Raw genomic sequence first — 15,853 nt, forward strand, 5'->3', positions numbered from 1 at the left:
TGAAACATCTTGTATATCGCTGAGCCTATTTTGTGTTATGTGCAACACTTAATAGGCAATGTTGGGCATATGCCACATGTACTCTCAGGTGGTACTTGATCTAATGTCTTTAGCCTTGTGTCTCTGGAGCTGAGGGATTCATCTGCAGTTAAGCCTTGGGTGAATTTTCCTCTGGGATGTTGCAGCAGTGAGTAGAATGTGTTGATATGGCAAGCTTCTGATTAGTTTCAGGACCCAAGCACAGACAAGAAAAACTTTTTGTTTAGCCTGCAAATGGAAATGGCTAAGTTTGAACAAGAATACCCAATCCTCTCTCTTGAAACCCTGATATTTTTTGTTTATGTAACTGCTGGCACATCAAAATGTAGGTTACTCTTAGTCCTGAGGAAAAAGCTGTATTAGTAGTGCTGAGTGCTATGAATTTGGTGTATAACTGGTATAATCTGGCTATTATTTTCCTTCCTATTGGATGCACTGTACTCCTAGGCTAAGGAAGGTGAGATGACAGGCTGGCTCTTTGTACCTTGTAAACAAACTGATACCAAATACTAATTGCTTCATTTTCAGTACTCATTAGGCTTCTGTTGGGAATAGTTGAAAAGGCATATTGGTTGAAAAAAAACAACTGTGTTTTGTTCTGCATATTAAACATGCTAGTGTTTTATCTGGTGGCTGTCTCCCTAAACTCCCTATGCATAAAAAACAGCAGTGAATGATTTTAATTACAAAGACTTGGCAGATCTGTATACTCTAGCACTCTGGAGAAAAAAGTGAGAGAAGGTGAAGAGTACTGTTTCTAAAATGTCGTGGTTCTTACTGTTAATACTGACTTGGAAGTAGAAGACTAGGGGATGAGTTTTAAATTCAAGCTATGCCTCTCTATGTGTACCAGAACTGTTTTACTGGAATTTTACAGTGCCAGTTCTGAGAGTACAGTATACAAATGTAGCTGTACCTCTGAAACTGTGTTTTGTATTACTATGACAGAAGTCTTCTAACTATGAAAAAAGCAATGATTGCATGAGAGCATCCAGTATCTGAACTGATTTAGTTCCTGCTGGCATGGTCCTGCCAGCTGTGGATCACTTTTTTCCATAGGATAAATTGTCAGGTCTGGCCTAAATACTGGCATGTGTAAGAAAATATTTAGCTGAATAAGCAGGTGTCAATTTTTTACAGTGCTGGAGTTACAAATCTTAAATTGAAAATATTTTTGCTAAAAGGGCTACACCTGAATGCTGTGTTCTTCAAGATTTCAGGTGACTATTTTAACCTGCTTCTTTAATGAAGTACGGAATTGCATCTGCATTGGTGCTATTGAACAAACTACAAGGTCTGGTCACCTTATCACTTGTTTTAGCTTACAAAAGTTTGCATAGCGTTGCCTCAGCTATTTATTTATGCACATGCAATCACAGTTAAGCGGCCTTCAGGATCTGGCCTCTGTTTTCTGGCTGCACAGCTGTGTGTTAGCATTGGACTGTTTCAGCTAGGAAAAATACTGCAGGATGATGAGGCTCCTTCATGGTCTCACATCACTTTTAAGTTGCATTGCACTGAATGTGCATTTATATTTGAAAAAATAAAAGACACTTTGCACTTCAAATTTTTGTGTTTTAGTGAGGCATTATCTGTGTCTCACTAAAACATTTGTCTCTCACTTTCTATGGAAAGCAATACCCACAGCCTGCCCATACCTCCCAGCCTGACTTGGGGCTTCTGTAGCCCCTTTGACACAGTGCCCTGCTGCTGCAGGAATTCATTACCCAGGGCTTTGTGGTTGCAGACAGCAAGGAGCTGGAAGCAGTCAGGTGGGGTCTAGCTAAGCCCTTGTGGACCTCAGCAGGTCTGAGTGAAGGCAGTTTTGTCTTCTTGGGGGGATGTTATCTGTATCTTGGATCATTTGTTTTCAATGAGTTGAAATTTTCTACTAATAGTAGAGTGTTAATTAGTGTCTGGCCGAAACTTGTTCAAAGGTGAGTGTCATTCTTGACATGGAGGGAGGATTTAGATACTACAAATTGATGCTACAAAGGACTTGGTAAGGCAGAGTGTGGAAGGCATAGTCGACCTGCATCCACTATATATTGGGCGCTAGTCTGAACATGCAGTCGTGAGTCAGCTGTCAGATTGTAGTGCATAAAGGCTGGCAAATGTGTGCTCGTAACACTGCCTAACTTCTGAGAGAGAAATCTAGGCATGAATCAGTGCTTTTAGGATCAGTGTTTTCACTTTACTGGTGGGTGACTCATCTTTTGAGAGGGTCACAGTTTACAGCCCGCTCTGGTAGATTTGTGTCCCCAAGCCAAAACAACCTTACTGCTGCTGGGAGGGATGTGTAGGGAGCTGTTTGTTTAGTCTGGGGGTTGAGGAAAGCTGCTGCTTTTTTTTTTTTTTTTTTTTTTTTTTTTTTCTCCTGTAATCCTGACTGACATAGGTATGTGAAGGCCTGCCCCTCATGCTGCTCTGCAGGCTGTGATTATTTTTAGGAGCAGTATGAGACTGCAGAGCTGTGTGAATAAACTGAAGGGAAATACACAGCCTGGCTTCCCAGCAGGGTGATGCTGGGGGTTGTCATGTAGGCTCTCACGGCCATCCTGCCTATCTGAGGACAAAATAAAGGGCCAGTACAGAGCTGGTACGCTGGTACCTCGCCCTTCTTTAAAGCATTAGTCAGTCTTAAACTATCTGTTAAGAAGAAAATTGCAATTTTGTAGATCTAGCTGACAAAAGACCCACACAGTAAATGAAGGAATTAAGTTTCCTCCCTGCCGATGTCCTGTTCTATTGGTGCTGGCTGGGAGCCAGCCCAGGGCTCTGGGTGAGTGGGTGATGCTCCCTGCCTGCTCACCACGGGACAGAGTAGTCACACGCTGATTTTATTCAAAGCCAAACCCAAAATCTGAGGCGAAAAAGCAGGCAGGGTGGCTAGACAGTACTTTCAGGCTAAATACCTGCTTGCAAACAGCTCAGGAAAGTAAGAGAGAATAATCCCTTGAGCTTTGAAGATTATGGTTTCTTAGTTCCAGCTATATTTACACAGCTGCTCCACTAGAATTAAGAGCTAAAGATGACAGAATAGTTAGAAAGGAGAAGGTCAAGTACAGTTGTTGGCTGTGGCGTGTGTGGAGGGAGAGAGGATTTGAAATTGTTGGGTTTTCCTAGCTTTTCAAGACATATTGACCCCTAGGGAAATAGATATGATTTTAGACTGCTTAACTGGTTCAAAATCTTTATTATTTTATACACTGTAGCTTTCCTATTGCTGAAATGAAACAATACCTCATTTAAGAAAAGTTACCTAATCGCTGCATTAATCTCAATTGACAAAAGAGAAAGTTAGCAGGGTTGTTGAGCCTTGTTAAATGTGCTGAGGGCTCCTGGCTGGCTCACAAGCTGCCGTATTGCAAGGTTCTTTCTAAAAATACCAGAATGGTAGAATTTAGGTCACACAAAGTAAAGGTGTGAAGCCTCATACCTCAGACACTACACATAGTCCAGGGGTATCACCAACCCTGTAACTGTTTATCTTCTGTTACCAGTTTATGAATGATAATTTAGGATAATTTCTCTTGGAGCATAACATTTTCATCCCTTTCCTGTTTCAGTGCCATTTGCCTTGAAAGCTTTAACAGTTTTTTTTTGTTTGTTTGTTTTTTTGGTTTTTTTTTTAATATTAGGACATCAATGAATTGGGTGTCAAAAGGATGAGTTTGTGAATGGAGAGGATCAGGAAAGAGTGTTCACCTGTGCTTTAGTGACTTGGTTAGGTAAACCCAGTCTCTTTCTAAAGCAGGCTTATCGGCATGAAGATGACCTTAAAGAAAGGAACTTTCTAAAAATATCCTCTTGTTTCTAACATTAGCTGAACTACACTCGTCTTAGAATTACTATACGCTGTTGAAGCATGGGCTGCTGTTGTTTTCTTGACACCAGTTGCATGATGGCTGCTAAAATGCCTTCAAAAGTTTGCAGACAATATGTGTAAAGTCTCCACAGTATTTCTGAATATATATCTATGATGTAGGTTTTCAGTTTTCTTGAGGTGATCCTGTGGGTCAATTTATTTTCTAATAGAACCTCGATCCTTTGGGAAACTTATCAATATTACTGCAACCATAGTTTATGCCTATTTGGTTGCTATTATAAGTGATACAGAAAAACTACAATCTATGTATTATTAGTAGCATGTTTCCCTTGAACTCCAGCTAATTAATTTCTATTTAAATCATATATATATATATTCCATTGTTCTTAGTAATGCTGTATTTTGTATAGGAGCTGAATTTTGCTAACCTTAGAAGTACTAATCTCCCTGATTTTAATTAGCTTAGAAAATTGACTTGTACATTTCAAGTCACTGTAATTTAGCTGTAATCAGTCATGTTACACTGGAGATTCATGGACTGTGCCCACACTGATGCTTTCTGACAGCTCTCCTATTGCCACATCAATACACATCCCTGACTGTTTGCTATGGTAGCACTGGTACCAGCAAGCTGTGTTTCTACATGGTTCAGCAATTGTGTTTCTGCCACTCTGTCATAGAACTGGCTTATACACAGTTTGCTTATGTCCTGCTGTTGCTGTAATCATGAGAGGAGACAGAAAACATTCTGTACAAAGACTCAGGTGTACACTGCAACCTTAAAACAAATACATCAAAGAATATAATTTAAAGTCCCAGAGTTAATGCAGGGAACTGGAAGTTTAAGACTGAAGATTAGTACATACAGCCCAGTTCATTGATCATTTTATCTCTGAGGTTTCTTCATTGATGTGGAAAACAAGAATTACCTAGTTGCTCTTACATTTAAATTCATGCTTTAAACTGCTCTGAGATATTAGCATATTTAGAAATACAGTGGAATGGGAAGTAGTAAACTGTGCTACTAATTCAGATTTCTCAATCGACTTGCAACATTTTGTGTTCAATAGTTATGCATAAGGAAATCATACTATTTTAAAAGTAATGCATTTTAGAGTTTAAAAATACAAGTTCAACATACTGTATTATCTCTGACAGCATGCACTTCAGCTTCACAGAAAACAAAAAATATTACCATAGTTGAAAATAATAATGTATTTCATATACATAAATGAACAAATATTCATAAACTGTATCAGTTTATGATTACCTGATTTTTGTTTGAGGTTGACCATAGCTATTAAACAAAAGTGGTCAAAATATTTGCTTTTATGTCTAAATTAAACTGGAATGAACATATGGTCTCCAAATCGGGCATATGAGTGTTTTGAAGTAACAGTGATTTACAAAGATCTTGAGTTAAAATGACATCTTAAAATAAGCTTTTATTTTGAATAAATACAAATATGAATGGAAATGCCTTTGGAAAAGTAGCTTTATTTTATATAGTGCACTGAGAAGAAGTATGTAAGTGTGATTTCAGACCTCAGGGTTCAGAGGGTCTCCTGTTCTCGCAGCCTTTCTTGGCTGTAATGAATCAGTCTGCACAGGATGTGGCTGCTAACAGATGATAATGCAAAGTGAAGGGCTGGGCCATGAAAAGCCCCAGGGTGGCTCAGCGTGGTGCTGAGTTCTCACGAAGAGCTGATTGCTTTCCAAAAATAAGAACAGGAACTAGGGCAGATAATCCATGTAAAATGCACTTTCCACCCTTACCCCTTCACAACAATTTATTATTTTCAGTATTATAGAGCTTTACATGTTGGTTAAATACACAATCCATCTAGGCACCCACATCAACCTACACACACTTCTGCTGTATTCTTGCAAACTATGTTTATGAGAATTTCTCTGGGATCCTGTTTCGTGGGTGTAACTTGAGAATATATAAATATATTCCAGTTTTCTCATCTTTTAAACCCAAATGTGACTGCAAACATGACAGCAGAAATATGATTCTTTGAAATTATTTCCTCGGTTTTAAACCTTTCATTTTATTAGGCTAAGGTAATCTGGGCCATACACATTGCATGGGAAACATGCTCTTGTTGGTGGCATTACCACTGCTCAGACTTCACGCTGTGTCAGCACTTCTTTTATAACTATAAATCCTTATTTCAGAAGCTTAATAACATAATAAGCCTTGAAATTTCATGTGTGTTTCAAACTTGGCACAGAGTATTTTCATTTTGCCTTTTACCACATTAAATAAAAAAATTATATATATATTAGAGGGGAATGTAAATAAACAAAAAGTAAGTTTGTGTTTTGCTGCTTCTTCTATCTCAAAGTTAGTTTTGTTTATGAAATGAAATGGTTTGAACTTGCAGCTCCACATGGAAACCTTTGAATTTTTTTTTCTTAAGTCAAAATAGTTAGCATTTGCAAATCAGGCCTACACACATCATACAAACTTGCAGAGCTCACTCACAGTGAGTGAAATTCTCTCATCAGTGTCAGTAGAGCTATTTCTGTGCAGTAACAGTTGTAAAATTGAACATGTACAGAGAACAGAAAGATGAACATGCTTTTCCTTTGTTTTTTCTAAATTTATAATTTCGAGTCCTCTCCTCAACGAAGTTCATTTTCTTAACAGTGATGATGTTGAAGTAAATCAAATGCAGGTTTTTGTCCATCTTGTGGAAAAAAAACCCCATGCTTGTAAAATTTCCAGGCTGTTTTTTAAACCATTAAAAAAATGGAGCAGGCTCTATTCTCAATAGAAGTATTGAATCTTTTGATATTTGCTCACCCCTTCTAGATAACCCTGAAATTATCCTGAGGGTTACTAAGGGCATAGCTTGCCTGGGTATAATATCTTCTTGCACAGATGTATATTTTTTCTTAAAGGCATAACTAGTACAGAGATCCAATATTAATGATAGCTTTAGTCTGACCTAAATCACTTCCGGCTTTTTCCTTATGGATTCACTTAAGCCTCTGCACAGGGGGTAAAGGACCTGGCTGTTCGAATCTGCAAACTTCATTCTTCCTTTGCATTCATTTCGTCTGCACGTACATGCTTGCACAAAGCACTCTTCTTCACCAAGGAGCATTGATCTGCTCAGAAGACTAGACATACTCTTCAGTCTTTCTTTGCCCAGCCAATTTTATAAAGGGTACAAAACCTCTAGAGTTGGGGGGGAAAAAAAAAAGGCACCTTTTTTTTTAATTCTCCTTTCATTCAAATCCCAGTTTCAGTGAGATGGCCATAATTATCTACTTTGTGTTGGAAAATCCTTACTCACTTCAAGCACTTAGGGTCAAGTTATTCTTCCACTCAACCTGATTTCTTTCTCTTATTTACCTATGGGAAGCTTCCCACATCTATAATATCCTTGCAGAAGAAATGCTGTGTGTTTTTAATATAATACAGGCACAACAGTCAGGATTCAACTTACTTAATATTAGAGCTATAAAAATTAGGCATTCTTTTTCACTTTAGGCATCTCGAGGTGTTTTTACAATTCATGGAAAGAAACATGTTTGTCTGGGGTGTGATGCATATTAGTTCAGGACTGCTATCCAAAGGAGGTGAGATAAATCACCCTATGCTGTGGCTTGTTTCTCTCTCTGCTCTACAGAAAGCATAAGCTGATTAACTCAAATATAGACACCTGCCTTTTACACCAACTGTCTATATTTATATCTGAAATGATAGCCCCAAATCTGCGCCAGCTCCTCAGTTGGAAAATGCAGGTGTCTGCCATTTGAAATCTGTGTCAATCTATGGCAGCTGAGAGGCTCATGCAGTGCTTTGCCTCAGCAAACCCACCCCAGTGCTTCTGGGTGTTGGCCAATGGCAACACTCTTCGTACTAGGAAAATACAGAGACCAGTGTATTAAATAATATCTATTTTACAAAGTGCAGTGAAACGCTTTATTTACCGTGAAGACTACATTTCACAGTCCACATATTCTTGTTAAAGAAATTGTAAACCAAATTACTTCCTCTTACAGTGTCTCAGTAAAGCTACTTCTGCATGCAAAGGTAGAATTTCCATCATATTCAGTGGGTGGGAGATAAGGCTGTATAATTGTGCAACAAAACTGTTGTCTAGAAAATTATCTAGAAAAGATTTTGAGTATTAAACTTTTTTGGGGTTTTTTGGGGGAGGGGTTTTCTTGTGGGTTTTTTTGGGGATTTTTTTTTTTTTTTTTTTTTTTTTGCTAGTAGACCCCCACCTACTCACTGATACTGTAATTGAGTCCAGTAGCATCTGCACCTGCTTCTGCACCTGTTGGGAGTTGCAATTGCTCTGGTGTGACCACAGAAATGGTACTGACAATCAGCCTTGAAATTGTTAAAGGCTGAGAAGGAGCTGCTGAAAGAAAGTTTGCTACCTGGTCTTTAGGGCTGACCCGAGCATAGAAACAAGGTGTGAGTACAGAGCTCCATAAGCAGAGGACATTATAACCTGCTGCGATGTCTCCGGGTTTCCTTCTCTCTAATAAGGTATGAGTTACTGAAAACCTTTCTGATGAGAAACCCCTAACTTGGGAGGGGGTATGAAAAAAGGGCCTTCTTGTTCCTGTCTTCTGATAGTTTAATATTTTCTAAAGTATCTATAATGGTCAAACTTCTTGTTGCCTAAGTTCAAAATCCACTACAGATAGTACTCTGGAATTACATATGACTCAATTCTTTAGGAAACCCAGCTGAAATGTTGGAAGCTGGGGTAGAGGGAGGGAGATGCCTTGAAACTAGAGATTTTAGGGTGTGGTGTTATGAGCTTAGGTTTTAGCAAATGACTAAACGGAGCATATTGTGTATTCCTGTAGGCTTGGGGAAAGCGTGAGACTTAGTTTTGTTGAAGTAATTGCTTGATCTTAAAAGAAAGCCGTTGTGCAGGCTTATGGGGATTTCTGCATCCCCTAAATCACCCTATCATCGTGTGAAAGCACTGTGAGGGTGTACCTCCTGGGGGCTTATCTCTGATGTGAGACCAGGTGCTATGACATCCTATCAGTTATCTCTAGTGAGAAAATAACTGTACCGAGTCTCCAAAGCAGATATTATCTGCTTCCCTAAACATCCTGTTCACTCTGTGTATAGTGTGGATTAAACTGGGTTGTGAAGACATCGAAACTGGAACTGAGACTCCTGCTGGAAACTTGCATTGTTCCTGTTAGCTGGCCTTCTCTGTTCCACTGCAGATGTGCTTAGAAAGCCTTTACCGATTGCTTCTCAAGCCTGGGGCAGTCAATTAATAATGCATAACAAAGAGAATTCAGCACTAGTAAGTGCTTGGGCTGGCATTTAAAGAGTTTTCGGTTCTGAAGAAGAGTGGTGCAGGGGTTATACTCCTGAGGAGGACCAACAAGGCTGCACTTGGATATTTGGGTAGAGCAGTTTGGAGTTTTCCTGTTCCTAGGATTGGAAGCCAGCAAGCATTCATCTCATTTCTAATATGGACATGATTAGGCCATTGATTTTTAAATTTTTTTAGGACATTTTAATTATTACAAAATGGAAAGTAAAGATGTGGGAGCAAAGACTTAAACTAGTCCAAAAAAATACAGTCTGCAAAAAGATGTGACAATGTTTGGGAGCTTTTGTTAAAACAAAACAACAACAACCCTCCCTCCTTCCCCCCCCCCCAAAAAAAAAAAAAAAAAAAAAAAAAAAAGAAACCAAATAAAAAATAAATAAAAATTAAAAAAAAAAAAAAAAGTTTTTAAAAAAGCAAGCCAAAAAAACCTGCCGGCTAACAAGTGACTCTAAGTTTTGTTTGGTAATAGTAAGATATCATTGAGTGAGAGATGTGGGTTTTGCTCTGGCATTTTTGGTAAGGTTTTTTTGGGGGAGGTGGGAGTTGGCATTTTGTTTTATTCTTGTTTTTTTTGTTTTTTTTTTTTGTTTTTTTTTTTTTTTTTTGTAGGGGTTGGTTTGTTCATTGTTCAAATTGAGCTACAGTTGTACTCTTTCTATCAAGCCATTTAGTTCTGCAGTGAAGCTCCATGGGTGGATTCTGGAAAAGGTCTGGTGGTGAGTTTGGTGGCAAGCACAGGAGGGCTGCTTTTTATCATCATGCTGAGCTGATGGAGGTGTTAGGTTGCTTCTGCTGCAAAGCCAGAGCTTGTTGCTGGCACCCAGAAACCCTCCTTTTAACAAATTCTAGCCTGGCTTGAGTTCTGTGAGTCTGCCTTACCCAGCTCCATGGCGGTACACCCCCAAAGAGCAATTTAATTCTAAGCAATTAAAAGCTGTCTCAGTGCCAACAGTAGGTAACCTGTGAGGAAGGATCTAGTTTTGTATTCCTCCTTATGTCTCAGACCCCTGTCCCCTGCAGTGATGGCATTGGACTATAATGCATTTCAATCCATGTGCTGTGTTGTGACTCTGAAAACCTTGATTTAAATCCTGGTGCAGATCAAATAATCCCATATCCAAACAGACCCCTGAATTTTCTCCCTCTTTCTTGCCTTTTAAAGCTCAAAGAGAGCACTGAGAGTATTGCAGTGACCTTGCTATTCTTCCATAAGGAATGGAAAATCAGGGTAGGATGTCTTGAGAAATATTTTGATGAGGAGTGTAGTGCGTAATTCGTTGTTACCCTGTTTAAGGAGCCTTTTGCTGCCTTTGGTGAGCTGTCAGGGTGTCTAGAGCTAGAGACTGTCAGTGTGGGTGTCTCTGGCCTGCAGAGCAATGCTACCCCTCTGACTGACCAGCCACAGGCTCCATCTGACCTGTGAGCTCCAACATGTGCCGTTCTGCTCAGTCTCTCCCGGGCAAGAGGATTAGAGCTCCTCTGGCATGAACTATTGGTATGGTGGCATCACTGCTGGTGATTGGGGCTGATTATGACTTTTCTGGGCACCATGGTGCTGGTTTGGTGAAATGATCTACTTTTTGCCGAAGTTAATATGGAAAAAAAAGCAGTGACTATTCCTTATGATTGCTTTCTGGATACTTGCACTGGTCACTCTTTGGCTGATAGGTGTTTGGACACACTTTGGTTACAAACGGATGTTTTCTTTCCTCCAGGGGAAATGGGGGGAGTGGGGACCCTCACTAGGTCCCTGCCTGTGGTGCTGGGGCTGGAGGTGCTGCCCTTTCCCAGGGTATATCCCAGGTGGCAGCAGGCTGTCCCGCCTTTCCCCGGCACGGCCGCAGCCTGCGGAAGCCCCGCGGTCTGAAGTCCCCTGTTCCCATGGGGTGGGACAGCCCGAACTGCGGACCCAGGAGTCTGAGGGCTTCGAGGTGCTGGGATGAGGTGTCTGGTGTGACGCTTCTGCCCAGCTCCTCCCTAGGCAGGGCTGGAGACCAGCTCCGAGCAGATCTTAGTCTGTTGTATGGGGGATATTGGCAAATGAACAAGAGATTGTTCTCACTTCGGAAGGTGTTCAGATAGAGAGGTCTGGCAGGGACAAGGCAGCCTTCCCTTCCCCCTCCCTCTCCCTTTGTCCTTCTGATAACCGATGGAGAGCAAAGCACTTCCTTTGGAAATGCAGCGTTAGGCCCTGCCCTGAGCAGAGGCTCCTATTGCAGCTCCTGACCGAAACATTTACATACCTTATCTGCAAGCTCTGCGTTCTCTGTAAGAGAGCTGGAGATGGGTCTGTTCTTACTCACTGCCTCCCCAAGGCACGTGGAGAGGTCTGGTCTGGGCAGTGTGTACCTGACACCTTTTCTTAGTGCTTCAACACGACACAGTGCCAAATCTGTGCTTTATCGTGGGTTCGTGGTCTTTTTGTGGCGAGCTACTTCAGTGTCTCTTCTTACAAACTTGTCTGTGGATTCCAAGCATTAACAGTCTCTAAATTTCTGCTCTGTGATGAAGCAAAAGGGGCATAATCCAATGGAGTGCTGCTTCTCCCAGAGAACAGTGTCTGGATAAAGGCCTTCCTGTAACCAAAGTTTGCCATCTTTTAAGAAAGTTATTTCCAGTATTAGCATTTCCTTATCAGTGGTTTTAATGAGCTTTAAAAGTAGCTTGGGAGGTTTATTCACCCTTTGTATTATGATGCATTTATTTCTTAAGCTCAGTATTAAGGCTAGATTTGATTTTATTTTATAAGTGGACTCTCTGACTTGTTAATATGCATAGGATGAGGCAGAGGAGTTTAAAAGTTTTTCAAAAATGTAAACAACTAGATTCTTTGGCTCTTTGGTATGAAGCATTCAATAAAAATGTTGATTTGCATGCTGTAGCTGTGCTGGCACAGGTAACTGTGCAGCTGTATTGTGGCCCTCGCAGTGAGCTGATCTGGCTTCAGTGAAATTCCTGGGTTATCTTCCAGTTTATCAATTCAGACTGCAGCTGGCTGGACTCCATGCCAGCACAACTGGTGGGAGTCGTGCAGAGAAGATAGGGCTGGATGGTGGGAGTACCTAAAACTAGTGCTGCTGCTGCTGCTGAAGAATTTTGGACCATGAAATCAGGGCCTTGATATTTGCAAAGTAGTAACAACGTGCACAAAATATAATTCAATGAAATGTTACTTTGTTTGTTCGTGAAAGCTGAAAAATAATGTTACTGGCTTGAAAGCCTTCCTAGACAGGTATCATTGGTCTCACTGACTGTCATCATAGATGTAATGAGCTGGAGTTGTTTTAAGCAGAAGTAAGAGGTGAACCTTAGTTCTTAACAGTGTCTGCCTTAATCAAAAAAATTTCTTATGAATACTGTTTTGGTATTTTCTTCTGTTATATCACTGCACAGTGTAATGGTGGCACTTTTTCAATCTCAAAGCAAAGATTCTAAGTTTCTGAAAACTGCAAATGTACAATTTGCTGTACTTATTTATGATGATTTGCTCTCTGGTTCATTGGTCAGAATACAAGCTTGTTTCTGTGAAACAGGAGGAATCTTGTAGGTCAGTATGTTATAAGCCACTTTTAAGCTTCTTAATAACTGTCTGGAAAGTAAAAAGGGTAAAATCAGAGGTTGAAAGCTCTTATTACATTTTAAATTTTCTGAGGTATCAGGAAGTTTATGAGGTCAATAACAAGACATGATGACTGTTAAACAGTTGGAAAATATTATTTGTGGTAGTTAAGGAATTTCTTGGGGTTTGGTGTGGAAGTTTAGTTGTGGGGTTTTGTTCCTTTTTTTTTTTTTTTGGGGGGGGGGGGGGGTTGGTTGCTTTGGGGATTTTTTTCACCTAACCTTCAAGGGCAGAAGGATTGAGAACCTGATCCTTTTCTGAAGGCTGGCAAATAAAGCCTAGAGGCATCATGGTGGTTCAGGACAAGGAACTGTCTGGTTTGAGGATCATACTGTGTTACCTCAGCTTGACTGACTGTTTTTTGATGTGCATAAGGAAGGCAGACCTTGATCTTAATTCTACCTATGCTTGTTCCCTTCCCCTTCTTGTTCCCCCACCAACTCTGTTAGGAAAAAATATGATACCTTAGAAATATCATGTTTTCTTAACCCATTGCTAGGTACCTTCTATTAAAGTTTTTTGTCTTCAATTAATATGGGGTTGTTGAACATACACAATACTTGATTTCAGTATTAAGTAATATTACAGCTTAAATTCTGATGTCAAATTATTTTTCTTCAAATTTCATATTCAGTTTTGGAAGTGATATTTGTAGAATCCAGTAGATATTATCTACTGACAGCTTCGACTCTTGGCTAGAGAATTTTAGATATATATGAAAGCTTATGTTGATAAAAAAGCAAAGTGTCTTCTTTTTTTTTTCCCAGTTTCCTTAAGTTTTTGAATTCAATGTTTGAAGTGAGACATTATTTGTTTGGCTCAGATGATGTTTATTTTCCTTTCAGGTGGAGGGGAGCTCTGGTTTCTTTTGAGATGGATATAAATAACTCTTTAAAAGATGCAGTAATGACAGTGCTGGCTACTGTTTCTCTGTCAAATTCTTTGATTAGTAATTAGATTACCTAGTAATCCAGAAGCGGAGGGTGCAATTGATCTCCTATGGCACCATTCTCTTCCTTCCCCAGCCGAAGGGGCAGCCCATGGGGCAAGGGGCAGCAGGGGCTGCTCCTGGGGCTGGAAAAGAGCCATGTACCAGAAGGCTGCTGAATCTGGGCTTCTGGACAGGCCAAATAGCTGCCTTTGAGGTGCCACTTCCAGGTGGTTTGAGTGGTTTGGGTGCTGTCACTCCAGCATGAGGAGGTGCTCTGGCAGAGAGAGAGCAGCTGTCATGCTGGTCACATCTGACCCATGGGAACTGATGACTCACTGCTGAGGTCTCTCTATCTCTGGTGACTGCATAAGCTGGAATTTAAGCAGAGGAGCTCCCTCTGTCCTGGTAAACCGTCCTCTCGATTCCTCTGTGTGGATTCACTAGGGTTTAAAGATGTGTGGGTGTGTACTTAAGGAAGTTTCAGCTTCTTCATTCTCTTCTAAATTAACAACTTGGTGTAGCAGAACTAGGAGCTTGGGCTATCCCCATTGGATGCTGCCTGTTCCCTAGCTTCCCTGGCAGTGCTGTGGGCCGGGGGAATTGCCTGCCACCCACAGCATCCCTCTACCCCCTGCCCAGTCAGCTTGGAGCTCACCCACTTCCCTTATCTAGAGCTGTATGAGGCCAGACACCTGGGCTAATAAAAGAAAACAGTAGTAAGGTGTTAGTTGTTTTATAAATAGAAACAATCACAACTCATATTTGGTCTTTCATATGTTTTTACCCAGTCTTGCCTTTTCTAAATTTATTTAGACAAAAATATATAGTGATATTCTGCTGTATTATCTGAAGTGAAAACTGTCTTAGCTGAGGAACACGGTTTGCCTTTAAATCTGGCTGACTTCATTGTGATTTCTGTGTCTGTTTGCATAGTGGAATGACAAAAGATCTTGAAATGTCTGAAAACAAGCCTGCTGAGATATATAATAATAAAAAGAACTGGTATGATTCTCTTTACCTTAATTATGTGTCTTGTGGTATACAGGTAAATCTGTTATGTTCTGCTTAGTCTGTTTTGTATGAGGTAATTGTTTCTTCTGTCACACTCCAGAAATCAGGAATTTATCCTCAATGGAATTGACTAACATAATCCTGTTACACGAGTATCATGTCTTAAGCACTTCAATAGGAGGCTTCACCGTTTTTATCTATAAACCATCTCTATTAAGATTTGAACTTATGGAACTATAACACCATCTGTTAATTATTTGGTATAAATAGGTGTTCATATATACTTTGTAAGGTATGATCACTTCTTTAAAATGCTCAACCTCCTAAAGCAGAATTTATTAATGATAAACCATATATATATATATATATGTGTGTGTGTATATGGTGTTTCTAGGGATATTCTAGTTGTCAACAGTTGAATTCAGGTTTATTATGATTAGCTACCCTTCGTGCTTACTCAGAACACACCTGGACATTAAAAAGATGCAGTACCTGCTTTTAAGATTTACAGACTACTGGGCTAGACTTGAAAATTAGTGGGAGGGCATTGAAGAAAAACAGGGATAGCTGGAGGAAAGAACAAAGGCCGTGGTTGTGTGGCTTACGTCACTTCGTTAAGCAAACAGGGTGGTTCTGCTAAGCCCTCTGACTTTGTAGTTGTGAGGATACGTGCCTCTTGTACCATGCCAAACCATCCCACTGATAGAGAAGTTGAATTGTTCTCCATCTACCTGTCATCCTGCCAAAAAACAATGCGTAGATTGTGATGTGGGGGATAAGATCAAATGTAAGGGATCAGTAGTGCCTTTGGGAATATCTCCCTCCCTCCTTCTCATGGGAGACTTGCCTGCTTGCTGTCCCCAGCTTAGTCTTATTGTTGCACTGTTAGTATTTCATATACCTGTTCTTTTTGTAATCTTTAATGCAGCAATCATTCTCTGATAGGGGGTAGTGGGTATTAAAAAGGGAGATCCAACAAGGATGTAGTTATATCTCTTACATGCTGGACTTTGTGCTTCCATCTGTGAAATTTCAGCTGGCAAAGCATTGATGCAGAATGACACTTTGGCGTTGTTTTTACGTGTACTGGT

The 15,853-nt window shown here is 40.2% G+C and overlaps 2 long non-coding RNA genes across 2 annotated transcripts in view; both read left to right on the forward strand.

The window, feature by feature from the left end:
• Nucleotides 1-15,853, forward strand: part of LOC136360689 (uncharacterized) — a 538,204-nt gene that overhangs the window by 384,331 nt on the left and 138,020 nt on the right. The gene's annotated exons all lie outside the window — the stretch shown is intronic.
• LOC136360693 (uncharacterized) overlaps nucleotides 8,091-15,853 on the forward strand; it is a 61,038-nt gene continuing 53,275 nt past the window's right edge. The window contains exon 1 of the long non-coding RNA XR_010743496.1: nucleotides 8,091-8,384. This is a non-coding gene — a long non-coding RNA (uncharacterized lncRNA). The remainder of the gene's footprint in view (nucleotides 8,385-15,853) is intronic.

This window comes from Sylvia atricapilla, chromosome 1 (assembly GCF_009819655.1).
Source record: "Sylvia atricapilla isolate bSylAtr1 chromosome 1, bSylAtr1.pri, whole genome shotgun sequence".
In the NCBI taxonomy this organism is placed as follows: domain Eukaryota; kingdom Metazoa; phylum Chordata; class Aves; order Passeriformes; family Sylviidae; genus Sylvia; species Sylvia atricapilla.